This window comes from Mus caroli, chromosome 13 (genome assembly GCF_900094665.2).
Source record: "Mus caroli chromosome 13, CAROLI_EIJ_v1.1, whole genome shotgun sequence".
NCBI classification, from domain to species: Eukaryota; Metazoa; Chordata; class Mammalia; order Rodentia; family Muridae; genus Mus; species Mus caroli.
The window spans coordinates 14,714,886-14,728,623 of record NC_034582.1 but is presented as its reverse complement, the minus strand read 5'-3'; the positions used below and the strand labels follow the sequence as shown (position 1 = coordinate 14,728,623).

Below are 13,738 nucleotides of genomic sequence, written 5' to 3'. Positions count from 1 at the left end.
TTCTCCAATTTACTAGTTCTGGGACTGTAGAATATGAACGAGGTGGCTTTAGAGTGGGTTTCCCACCTCAATTAACACAAGCTAGAAACTTACACAGACATGCCCAGACATCTGTCTTCTTGATGATTCTCGATCGTGTGAAGCTGATAATCAATACCAGCCATCACTGGTATCAAGAAAAAGGAGCCTTGGAGTAAGTATGTACTTTGTATGTATACAAAAGTCTGAAAGCAGGCAAAACTAACCACGGTGACAGTATTAGGATAGTGCGTAGTGTTTTAATTACTAAGTGGAAGGCGTCTGCATTACAGTAGTCACACAAGTTGCTTCACCTTGTCACCCAAATCATTGTATACAAGAACCCTGAACTTAGTTTGTATATATACACACACCCTAACCCTAATTTTTCTCATGCTCATCAATTTGAAAACAACAACAACAACAAAAGCTTGCATATTATTTGTCTTCCAAAGGGTAGTAAACAGGATTATTTAAATTTTATGGGTGGAAATGAACACTGTAGCAACACTAGGGGCCCTTATCTGAAGAATCTACTACTAGGATTGAAGATGTATGCCTGAGATCTAGTCTGTTCTTTTGTTGTCATCTGCACCATAAGCAGTACTTGGACAGAAGTAGGAAAACACATTCACACATGTTTAAGGTAGCATTTCTCTTACTAGCAATTAAAAAAAAAATCCAAACAAACTGTATGTTTAAGGACATAGAAATGGCAAATTATATCATTGGTGCTGAAGACTTTTAGCATTTAAAAAGCAATGAGGCACATTTAAGGATAGATGAAGAACTGAACTTGAGTGTTAACAAATATTTTCACATGTCAACGCACAGGAAGGACCCCATGTCAATGCAGGAAAGACCCATCACACAAAGACTGAGCCTTTAATTGGTTTATAAAAACAGGTTTCACCCAACTTGCACTGTTCAAAATTTTGTACGTATATAAATTCACATTTGTAATTTAAACATTATAAAAGCGATTAAACGACTTTATAAGAGTATCTATTATAAATACTATTCTTAATATTATTTTCCTCTAACAGGCTGAGAATCTTCAGAACTCATTGTGCTATTTTATCTTCCTTTGTATTCTTGCATGTAAGGACGTAACTGTACCAGCTATTGGAAAAATCTAAAACATCACTTAGTGTGAAATGTCATGTATAACAACTAAGTAAATACAGTTAGCCTTAACTATCAGTAAGACAAAGGCATTACTGAGTGGGGGTGAAGAAAAAAGCATCCTACGGAAGACTGAGCTGATTGAGACTTACGGTCGAGTCCTAGCATAGACAAGTTCTTAGTGCACCTGAAACCAAGGGACCAGGGCCTGAAATCCACTCTCAGAGTTACCCCTCACCGGCTGCAGCCTAAAACCTATCAAAGAGAAGCCTTCCGTAGAATTCCACAGGAAGGTAAAACCCACTAAAACCCTGCCATTGGAAGCTGGATACCTTAACAGGCTTTGGAGGCGCGGCTAATCCTAGGACCGCCCACTGCCTCCTTTATGAGACACCTACTGGTCGTCCGAAAACTGACAGTTCTGTAAACCAACCCGCCGTCTCCTCTGCCACTATTCACTTTTCCAGCAAGCTGCAGCGTCTTTGCGTGACCAGCGCGTTGACGTCACGGACAGGGTCCCGCCCTGCAGCCCCGCCCCAGCCCCGCCGGCGGGGACCGCGGAGCCGTGTCTGCAGGCCGGCGGGCGGCTCGCGCCGCGGAGGAGGTAGGCTGTCTTTCCGCGCCCTGTTGGGCAGGTCGTGAAGCCAAATGCCTGAGGTTCCGGGGTTTGCCGGGCTCCCCAGACCTGGCCTTGGCCGTGGGGCCTGTGGGTGCAGCCGCGGAACGCGGCGGAGCGCGGGAGGGAAGCTGGCCCCGGGCCCACACCCACACTCACCGAGAGGCAGGTGGTCCAGCTTTGGCCCAGTGCCTTGCATCCCCATCAAGACCAAGGTGACATGCGGGTGTAGGCCGGCAGGTACTGTTTGTTACTGGCCTTGTGCCTTCGTCAAGAGAAGCCCTGATGTAACAAAACAAAACGAAAATTAAAGCATGAGTCATGAATGTTCTAGCCATGGTTTCAGCTCTCCGCGTTGCCCACTCATCCTGCCTTTAGTTTTTCTTTTTTTTTTTTAAATCTCAGTAGGGCTCTTTTTCTTCCTCTTCTGGTTGGAACATGGGTGTACACTGTGGAACTTTTCTTAGTGCTCTCTTAGTATGGCAGTTGCAAAGGCATTTGTCTCTGTTCACAGATGGAATCCATCACTTGACCCAGTACTAGTTTGGGTAAGGTTAGTAAGGCTGAATGAATGAACACAGTAGCGGGTCTGACCTCCCAGGGTACTGGAGTTACTATAGCAAGTCCCGTCTGATGTTTTTGTTTAAGGGTCCTAACGGTAAATCCCATCTATGCTTCCTCTGTCCATCATCCACTTAAAGAGCAAGATTTGATGACAAAGAGCAGTTTACAGTATTTTTGGCTGCATCTCTGCATAAGTAAAATGCTAGATAATCATGCTCATGAAGGGACAGTGTAGACTGTGCCCCCCTCTACATAATATTCACACATATGTAATGTTTTGTATTGTAAGGAAGAATACATTTTTCTTTGAGATCTTCCTGTCTCAAACATGAACCTTTAAAGATTGCATTGTCAAAAGCATTAAAGAAATGGATTTAAAACTGCTCCAAGGACTTACCTTCTCAGGAGAGTGATTATCATTTGGATTTAATTATTAGACAACTTATATGATGCCACGTGCTGTTTTAGGTGTTAGAAATTGAGTATTGAACACTAGATAAGGTTCCTGTCCTCAAGTTCCTTTGATTTTAGTGAAGATAGAATATATGTGCAAATAAAAATATGATTTTAGATAGGAATGAATGCTAGAAAATCTGGCAGTAAGGGACATTGGTGTGGCTGTGGTGTGGGATCTGGGAAAATGTCCCTGAAGAGGTGATGCTCTGGATGAGACCTGAATGTTTAGAGTGATTTAGTCAGGGGAAGAGCAGGAAGTGTCCAGTTACAAATGCAAAAGCTGGAAGAGCAGGCACAGTGGGAGGAGAGTCCAGCAGTGCTGTCTCCTTAACGGTGGGCTAGTGAGGTGGCTGAGCTGACCTGGGTTGGGCAATGCTGAAGAAGGAACAGGCATCCTTGTGGAAGTGCGGACTTCAGATACGTTCCGAGGCACTCCTAAACTCTCAGCAGCGTTCTATTTGTTTTGATTATGAAATCATTAATTGTTTTATATTTTCTCTTTAGAGGTCCTCTTAAGAATGGCTTTCTTTTCCCTAGTACTGTATCCCATAGTAGTTTTCTTCTAATTGCTGCTATATGCAAGACTCAAACCCTGTGCTTATCTTCAGTTCTAGCTTTTATCCCCTTTTTTCCAGCTGTCACTCATTTCCAGGACAGTCTTTATCTATTTTCCATTTGGAAAGCACTGGCAGGCAGTCCTGCTCTGTCCAAACAAGTGCTGAGAAGGTGTAACAGTGTAAGTAGGTGAGCCTTTCCTATTAGCACTTGCATTTCTAAGGATTACTGTGTCTTTATTTAGTTCCTGCAGTTTTCTGGGCGTGGCACATGCATTCTGTTCTTTCAGACATACTGCAAATACTAAACTTTTCATCAGTGAAGAAAATGTACACTAAGTTACCTCAGCTAGACTGATGGAGGTCGTTAGCTTTACTCTTCGTCACCATGCTCCACCCCATCTCCCTGAAGCAAGTAGAGGATCGACAGATTGATGTTTCAAATTTGGTTCCTGATGTTGCATTTTGGAACTCATGTGTTGGACCCTTTCGGTGGAGAAGGGGCTCTGGAACTATAGATAGGCAGCAGTTTCTAAAGTGCAACACATAAAATGCCAAGAATGCCAAATACTTATTTCCAAATTTGCATGCTAGGCCTTTTTTCTTGTTTCCTTTTGGTTCTATTTCCTTCTCGAAAATCCCATAGCAAAGAGTGTGTGTATATTTCAAAGTACAGCATATCAGTATCTAGGAACTTAACTCATGCTTTTAACTCACAGAAGATGGGGCAATGTTTTTCCTTGGACTAAAGTAAAGCTCTTTTAGCTTTTTTTTTTTTTTTTTCCTTTTTTTCTGAAGAAGTGTATGTCAGCAGTTTACACACACCCTTCGTTTTTATTAGAAGGCTAACTGACTTCCAGTGAATAGTACATATGGCGTGTAAGTGACTCCCAGTACAGAGGTATACACTTACAATACCAACTATATGCAAAGCCCTGGGAGGGGAAATCCCAAGTTGTAGACCAGCCTGGGCATAGCAAGACCCTGTCTCCTGATAAAAAAATAAGAAGGCAGGATTGTAGCTCAGGGAAAGAATGCCTGAGTAGGCCTGAGTTCAATCTCCAGTACCTCTGAAACAATTTTAATTCAAGTTGTAATTTCAGAAATACTTGAAATTTAAAAGTTGTTAACTATTTTCCTAGCCTGATCTTTTTCTTAGATATGAGGTAGTATGGCTTACGATTTGCTGGTTCTTTGTTTCTGGTAGCAAGTAGAATTTTCCCATGATTGAGGAAGCACTTGGGTCAACTCAGTGATGTCATTTTTCTCATGCTACTTTAAAAAGGTAGAAGCCAGTTTATAAGCTTTATATGGTTGAGGAACCAGTTTAGTATGTGGTTGAGAAATAGCGTTGGTTGTCCTAAATTTTAAAAAGAACCATTAGTTGTAAGGTTCTCTTAGTCAAAGAACTATATTAGATTAACAACAGTAAAGTTATAAAAATTAAAATCAGTAGGTTAATTTGCTTTTGGCTGCCACTTGAGTGGCTATCAAGATGGAAATTGCATTTAATAGCTTTAAAGTACTGTAAATAGAATTCTTAAACGTCAGAGATCTTTATATTTATGCAAAAGAGGTTTTTCCATTTGATCTCAAAATATCAAAACTGTATATTTAGAGCAAGTCTCAATGTCTGGAAGGATGTTCGTGCAATTGATGCCCACATTCTTAGAGATCTAGGCTATCCGCATCAGACTCTACCTTGTAGGCATCTGGGCTATCTAGTCATGGTGAGACCTGTGCACCCTGACCACTTCTGTGCCACTGCTGTGTTCTGCTTGAGGACTACCACAGCTTAACTGTGCCTCAGCGTCTACCCCAATGTTGGGCCCTCTCAGTAAAATACTTATTTCTCTTCTGTTGATGGAAGCTTTGCCTTTTCTCATAACCTTTGGAACATTTTCTCTGCAACATGTTTTATCTTCATCCCCTTTTCCATGTGTTACCATAGATGCACCGTCATATCTGTGTTGGCTAAAGTTGAGAAGACTTCGTCTGCATTGTCCGCGCTGTAGGTTTTGCAGAGTCTTGAGCCTTCTAGTTTTATTTGCACTTTTATTACCATGTTTTCAAGAAGTGCTGGCTGGTGAGCTTTTCTTGGCTTTGATTCCACGGAACTGTCTTCCTGTTCCATCTTGGGTCTCTTGAGAATCTTAAATCTTTAGCTGTAAATGTTGAGAGCACATTGCTACTGAGGATTTTGTGTTAAGATAGTTATCATCGTTACTGTTGTTAATGTTATAGATGGAGAAGCTGGGTTCTAGAGAGACTGGCCTTGGGACTCTTGGCCACTTTCCTGGGCCTGGTCAGCTCTTACGGCTTTTGTTGCACTTTAGAACTCCTGGCAAGCACACCAATCACAGATTTTCTGATTGGTTCCTTTCTTTGTGAGCAGATTTAGATATAGAAGATCCTTCTTCTCTTGTGGTGAATGGAGACTAAAACCTCCGTTCTCTGCTGGGGTTTTTGACTCAGGCTCTTTAAGGCTGGAGAGTCTTGCTGGTCGGGAACTGGATTAGGGTTAGGTTTCTACTCTTGAGTGTGAAACATGTCTCTTCTGGGGTTTTTAAAGTTTCACAAAGTCTACCCCTACCCCCAGTGTTTTATGACTAATCTTCAGTTTGTTAAATGCACAGAGCTTTTACAGTTGAAGCAGTTATAGATTTCTTGTATCCTATATCTCTCTAGAAATAGACATTTCAAATATTGCATGTTATTGAGTATTATAGTACACTCTTATTTTTGTTTTAGAAAAATATATTCCATAATTCCTTGAATTAGTCACTTCCTGTTTGTTGATTTAATAATGCAGAATCAAGTAATCCCAGTAACATTTTTCTCTTTAACTTATTTTAAACATTTTTTTAAAACAATCTGTGTGTTTGTGCGTGTGTGTTGGAGTCTGGCCATCTGCACCTGTTTGTGTAGGCACCTGAAGAGTTCAAAAGAGAGCATCCCGTTGGTTCCCTAGGAGCTGGAGTTGAAGTGGTTGTTAGCCACTCCCAACAGAACTGAATTCATGTCTTCTGCAGAGGTGTTCTCTGCTCTTCGTGCTGTGCCATTCTCCAGCTCCCTGTGCCATTCTGTGATGTTGTAAACTCATCAAAGGGAACAGCAGCTCTTGAGGCGTTAGAAGTTTCTCCAGCCCAGGTAAAGCCACCAAGCCAGGACTTGCGCTGGCCTTGTTGCTAGTAATTAGCACAGATTTTCGGTGTCCAGAGGTGTTCTGATGGCCTATTTTAGGGTTTCCCATCCTCAGTACCACTGATATTGGACTAGAAAAGTCTTTGTTGTGGGAGCTTTGCATTGTAGCCCTAGATAGTCATCTATATGGCAAGTGCCTGGCTGTGAGCAAAGCTACATGGCTGTGAGCACATTCGACTCCCAAGTGCCCTGCCCCATGGGGAACGTCTGTTGTCTTTATTCTCCAAGCGTTTCTCTAAGTTAGCTTGTGGTATTATTGTCCCTATTTTGCAAAACACAGAAAGGATGAGTAACTTGACCAACGTGGCAGTACTGGGTTGTAAAACCAGGCAGTGCCCCTCTGACATAATACTATCAGTTATCCAAAGACCTGGTAATAAAAAGGAAAAACAAATGCCAGCAGGAACCAGCTGATACCGGAAGTAAACACACTGGCTAGGTGCCAAAATGGTGAGATGGAGAATTTGGCCAGTTGTCTATTTTTTTTTTCAAGAGAAACTAGAAGCCTAGGGATTTCATCAGTGAAATGTTCACCTGTGCATAGCAAATAGTGATAACCTGGTTAGAAAGTGGGTAAGCCAGCAGGTAACCAGAGCCTCCGCTTGGTAGCTCAGGTCCTTTTTGGAGGTTTGTGGTAGAGCTTTGCTGCCCTAAGGACCTGTGCATCCACTCCATGATGGAAGTCGGGTTCATGCTGGGTGGAAGGAAGGCTCAGGCGTGCAGGCAGAGGATGGGCAAGGAAGGCTTCCTTGAACAGGCCTTGTCTTGTGTTCTTTTCAGCCCAAGGAATGTGGAGATGAAAGCTGGCCATCTCCCATGCTTTGCACTTTGCTGCTAGTAGGGACAGTGAGAACTGCCAGCCTTTACCGTCAGGCATTGCTCACAGTCTTTTCTTTCACGACTTGCACTCGTCTCAGTGCTTAAATAAAAATCTCTCAGGGCAGCGGGGCGTGGTGGCGGAGCAGTTTAATCCCAGCACTTGGGAGGCAGAGGCAGGTGGATTTCTGAGTTCGAGGCCAGCCTGGTCTACAAAGTGAGTTCCAGGACAGCCAAGGCTACACAGAGAAACCCTGTCTCAAAAAAAAAAAAAAACCAAAAACCAAACCTCTTAGGGCATTGAGAACACTCAGAGTCTGGGTGCCTCCGTCCTGGAGCTATGAACCAGGGCACACTTCACATTGTTGAGAGCCACTTATCCTGGAGTTCTTGTTTACCTTTCTCCAAACAAGGAAGTTCCCTGCCAACGATGATGTAGAAGCCCTGGCCTTTGATGTTTGCCCTGCCCTTAGGATCCTGGTCTCCTCAGCCCGGCCTTGTAGGGAAGGTGTCCTCACTCTCCTGCCGGCTTTTCAGTCCTCTCACTAGCACACACGTGTTCCAGCCTTCCAGTTGTTTCCCTCAGTCCCCTCACCAGGGTTCTTCAGGCAGAGGCTGACTCACTGTTAGTGGACATGGGAGTGCTTGGTCCACTTTAAGCTGCCCTGTGTTCCTCCTCACTGATACACAGTAGCCTTTCAGATCACTCAAAGTTAAGTTTCTTCTAAGACAAGCTGGAAACTGATACCGAGCCTTCTCTTTTTATATTTATTTCATACTTTGTTTTTATTCTACTAGCATACTTTGTAGGTGAGGATAAGGACAGTGTCTTGTCCATCTGACTTTCCCTCGTACAAACCAGCACAATGTTTTACATGCAGGAGATACTTAACACATATGCCCATTTGTCTGTGTTGGGTAGGTCAGAGTCATAGGTGATATGTTTATGCTTTCTGTGTATACAGCCTTTCTGTGCTGAGCTTTTACGTTTTGGAAAGATGACCGATCTAATCTATTTGGGAAGGTTAGGTTGTTTTTATTTATTCTTGCATTATGAAGAATAGATACTGAACTTAATATTGGGGATATGCATAGTTGTACATGCAGGTGACTCAGGCCAGGTCACCTCCTACTATACAGAGAGTTCATGAGACCCTAGCTCAGAAAAAAAACAAACCACAAATTATTCTTGGTATATTAATATATCATGTTGAAATTCTAAATATGTGTGCAAATCTTTTTAATTTTAAATTTTAATTAGCAAGTCCCCAGACTCTGTACTCCTTTTCCCTGCTTTATGGTTTTGAGACAGGGTCTCTTTATGTAGTCCTGGCTGTCCTGAGGGGTTTGTAGAGTTGTCTGGCCTTGAACTCACAGAGATCCTCTTGCTGCTGCCTCCTCAGTGCTGGGAGTAAAGGTGGGCACCACCACACCTGGCCCTCTTTAGGTTTATACATTGGTATTTGTAGTTTAAGAATCTGACTAGCACATAGAATGTCTGGCATGTCCACTATTTCTCTATGATGCAGAATTGTTCTCTAGGAAATTTTCTGCTTATGTTTTTCTTTTTTTTTTCTTTTTTTTTTTTTTTTTTTTTTTTTTTTTTTTTGGCAGCGCCTCATATAACCCAAGATGACTCTGTCTGAGATCCCTGCGTAGCTGAGGATGCCCCTCAGCTTGTGCTCCTCCTGGCCCCACCACTAGACGCTCCATGCCTGGCTTTCTAAGAACTTTTGATATGTGGGCAAAAAAGGATACCTCATTGTTCCATAGGAGCTCTTGATATTGTGCTTCACAGAAGACCTATGAGCAATATGTGAAATATATATATGTGTATATATATATATATGTATATATATATATATATATATATATGGGCCATTCATTCTTATTTTAGCTTCTGTTTTTAAAAATAATAATATACTACTGTAAAAGTAATTTTTTTTTTTTTTTTTTTTTTTTTTTTTTTTGCCTGAAGTAATTGTTGCCTCAGAGGCTGCAAACCTAGGCCTAGTCATGGAAGCTTATAGCTTCCATATAATCTTATCTAGGCCTGGAAAGTTTTCAGCCTCTGAGACTTACTGCTGAATAAACTTACCCGTTCCTACTTCTTTCTGAACTCTGGATGGTTCAGTTTAGTTCTTCTGACTCAAACTCCTCTCTAAGCTGACGGAGTCAATCTGGCATCTCTCTTGGCTTCTTGCTTTTTGCTCTGCTTGGCTTCACACTAACTCTGGGAATCTGTTCTAATCTTCTGTGTCCTTCTCATTCTCTGGCTCTTTCTTTCTCCTATGTCTAACTCATTTTCTCTTCAACTTGTCTCCATAAAACTTGCTGGGTAAAACTGCCTCCTTCCTCTTTTATTTCTCTCTGTGCTGTCTTAAATGGCTTCCCTTTCTTCTTATAAGAGTTGGGCATCTCGTATTCTGTCAAATCTTTCTCTAATTTATCACCTTGTCACTCAGTTACACATCACTTTCAAACATGGGTGCTTCCTTCAACAAACTAACTTTACCGTCAGTTTTGGGATTAAAGGTGACATAAGGGCATGTCTTTATTCCAGCCAGAGGGAGTAAAGGTGTGTTCTAAGGGTTGAGACACAGCACAACTAGAAACATATTTTTTTTTTTCCAGTAAATATCACAGTCTCGGAGTTCACAGTGTGGTCAACTATCCTGCAAAAAAAAGCTCAAAAAAATAATTATGTCATTTCACCTCCCTTCCCTCCCTCCAAATCTTCCCATATACCTCCCTTTACTCTCACATTTATGGTTTCTGTTTTTATTATTGTTATATACATATGCTTGTGTATGTGTGATCCTCTGTGTATGTGTATGTATAACTACAACTCTTTCAGTTTATATAATGTTACTTGTATGTATAGGTTTTTGGGGCTGACCACTTAGAATAATAGAGGTAGCCTTGAAGGTGTTATAACAAAATGACTGCTATAGAATAATTCTATAAGTAAGTGGTTTAGTTTGTAAATAGGTCTCCTAGTTAATTTCAGCTGTCACAGTTTGGAATTGTCATAGTATTGATACAGTCTAGAGGAGGTTCGACTGGGGGATTGCCTGGATCAAACTTGTCTATGGGCATGTCTCTGGGGCATTTTTTGATTAGTAATTGCTGTAAGAGGGCCCAGCCCACTATGGAAAGAGCCGTCCCTGGGAGGTGGACCTGGCCTTTTTAACAGAGGTACCTGAATGCTAGCTTGGGACTAAGCCGGTGAGCATCACTCACCAGTTCAGTGGTTGCTGCTGCTGCTTGAGTTCCTGTCTGACTTCCCTCAGTGATGGACTGTGGCCTGGAGTGTAAACCTGATAAACCCTTTTCTCCCAAGTTGCTTTTGGTAATAGTGCTAATCACAGCAACAGAAAGCAAGAGACTAGCATGCAAGCTTTTGCTAACACTTGATATAGAATGGGTGCATCTTGAATACACTGTGATAAGTAAAAGTTACACAAATTCCAGCACGTTCTTATGAAATATTTAAAACAAATCAGTGTTGTCAGGGCAGGGCAAGGGGGAGGAATAAGGAGTTACTGTGTAAGTGTTATGAAATTTCCATTGGCAGTGATGAAAATATTTTGAAACTATATAAAGGTGAAAATTACACAGTATTGAGAATATGTTCAAAGCCTCTGAGTTGTACACTTAAATTTTATAATTTTATGTTATGTAAAGTCTACCTCAATGTTAAAAAGAAAGAGGTTTTTTAGCTTATTGCTTTGGAGGATAGAAATTCATGGCCAGATAGCTCAGCCTCTGGCAAGGGTCCCTTGGTAAACCAGAAGACTCAGGGCCCACAACTTCTCTTTTACAGTCTGGTGCTTTTTTCAGGATCAGCCAGTCCAGAGAACTTCAGTAATGTCTCTCTCCAGTGAGCTAGGCTCCCCTCCAGGCCCTGCCTCTTGATGGTTTCATTACCTCTCCACATTGAGAACCAAGCTGCTCACACCTGAGCCTTTGATGGAGGCCTCAGAAGCCTCTTAGATGCCCAGGGATGCAGAGAGGAGGTGTCATGTGAGTTTCCTGAAGCAGTGGATAGATAGGCTGTTGATAGGTGGTTGCAGAATGGGCATTCTAGGTGGAGCTGAAGTATAGCAAAGGTGCAGACCCCTAAACCTGTACAAGGAGCTCAAATTCCTAAGCAGAGTAGAGAGAGGAAAGCTTTGTTTTTGAGCACAAGGCAGAACTGGGGGCTTGCAGACTAGAAAGACTGAATTGTTGGATGAGAGGTGTTGAGAAAACGGTGAGGATGCTGGTGAGAGCTGATTGGGGCTGTGCTTTTCACCAGTGAGCATGGTGCCCTCAGCTGCAGTCAGCCTTACCACCTTTTCCTATTCGAGCTGTAAATAAGACCTTAGTGATGGTTAGCGGCTATTCTTAGCTATGTGGAAGGTTTTATAGGTAATGTGTGAATGTCAGAATCTTTGATTTAGTCACTAGAATTTTGTTATCATAATTGTTTATCTCGTTCTAAAAGTCACAAGATTTAACTTTTTGAGAATGCTGCTACTTTAAACTCTTTACAGACCCGTAATAAGATTTTAGAGCTCCTATTGCAGCCAGAGATGGTTAGGGCATGCCTGACCTTTCTACACTTGGACTTTCGGGGTGGAGGCCGAAGGTTTGAGGATTTCCTCAAGGCCAACCTAAGCTACAGGCAACCTGGTGTCTAAACAAACGGAGGAGGTGGAAGGGAGGGAGGGGAAGAATGAGGGAGGGACGAAAGAGAAAAAGGGAGGGAGGGGGAAGAATGAGGGAGGGACAAAAGAGAAAAAGGGAGGGAGGGGAAAGAATGAGGCAGGGACAAAAGAGAAAAAGGGAGGGAGGGGAAAGAATGAGGCAGGGACAAAAGNGGAGGGAGGGGAAAGAATGAGGCAGGGACAAAAGAGAAAAAGGGAGGGAGGGGAAAGAATGAGGCAGGGACAAAAGAGAAAAAGGGAGGGAGGGGGACTTTTTACTCTCAGGTGTGCAGTATACTGATTTCTCGGAATATCAGCCTGTAGTTGCATTGCGTCTCTTAGTGGTTTTTATTGTTTTACATGATTTTGTTTTCTGAAGCACAGATTAGCCTGATAGAGATGATCCTGGACATTGTACTTGATTCTTACCCTTTGAAGATCTAGTTTCTTGTGTAAGTGTGAAAAACATCTAATGAAAAAAGAGAAAGTATTATTTCTTTATTTTTTTTTTTTAAATCTAGGCATCCCTATGTTAAGATTGACGCCTCTAACTCACATTCAGTAAGATTTCAACTGCAGACATTTATTTGTAGTATACATTAGAAAATTAGTTTTGAAGCTGGGCCATCTGTGTGCACATTGCATTCTAGGAAATGGCACATGCAACTTTTGCCTGTAAGTCGTCCTGGTCATAGATGGAAATGGCTTATTGACATGCTCTAGTTTGTAAAGGAGGAGGGTGGTCTCAACTGGCTTCAGGGGAATTTGATGTTCACTATTCCCAGGTGTTTTTTTTGTTTTTTTTTNTTTTTTTTTTTTTTTTTTAGCATCCTCTTATACTAGAGACAGTAGGTTGGTTTGCCATCAGCTAGAGTAACACGTTCTGGAGTTCTTACCCTACCCTCCAAAGAAAAAGTCTTGTGATATTAAGTGAATAGGAGCTTAGCTCTCTCTGAAGAGGCTTGTGGAGTTGGCTGACTACTCACCAGGCTGCTTCTTGGAATTAAGCTGTGATTTGTCTGTGTTAGAAAAGACAGGCCTGGGAAACATGAACAATGTGTGAGAAACACAGTCTCACTTCTGGCCTTTGGAGTGCAAGATAGTTACTATAAGAGATTTAACTTTTAAAATAATTCTTTTATGAGTTATTTGAGAATTTCATTAAAGAAAATACTTTTTTTCTCTCTCTCTCAAAAGCAATCAGATTCTAAAAAAAAATCATCAGATAAAAGTGGGACCTCATTCTCACTTCCCTGCTTTAGGCTGGGATTGTGTCTGGAGTAAGCTTGTGCAGGACCTGGGCATGCGTCACAGTCACTGAGTTTGTATTTGCTTCTGCCCTCAGGTGTCTGCAAACACTTCCTTGAAGTTGTCACGCATGGCTCTTACAGTCTTTCTGCTCTTTCTTGCATAATGATTCCCCTATCTTAGCGGTAAGATAGAGTCATCACATTTGGGGCTTGTGCTTGTTACTTTTGTGCATGACACAAGATAGAGACATCTAGAAAGAAGGAACCTTATTTGAGAAAATGTCTACATCAGAGTGCTCTATAGGCACGTCTGTGGAACATTTTCTTGGGTAGTGACTGATGTGGGAAGGCCTAGCCCACTGTGGGTAGTGCCGGCCTTATGTGGTTCGGGAAGGTATAAGAAGGTAGCTGGGTATGAATTTGGAGAACAAGGCAGAAGTAAGT

General features: G+C 42.0%; 1 protein-coding gene across 1 annotated transcript in view; it reads left to right on the top strand.

The window, feature by feature from the left end:
• The first annotated feature begins 1,643 nt into the window (after window positions 1-1,643).
• The window catches only part of Stard3nl (STARD3 N-terminal like), a 38,524-nt gene continuing 26,429 nt past the window's right edge, over window positions 1,644-13,738 (top strand). The window contains exon 1 of the mRNA XM_021180425.1: window positions 1,644-1,747. The gene's annotated coding sequence lies outside the window, so the exon portion shown is untranslated. The remainder of the gene's footprint in view (window positions 1,748-13,738) is intronic.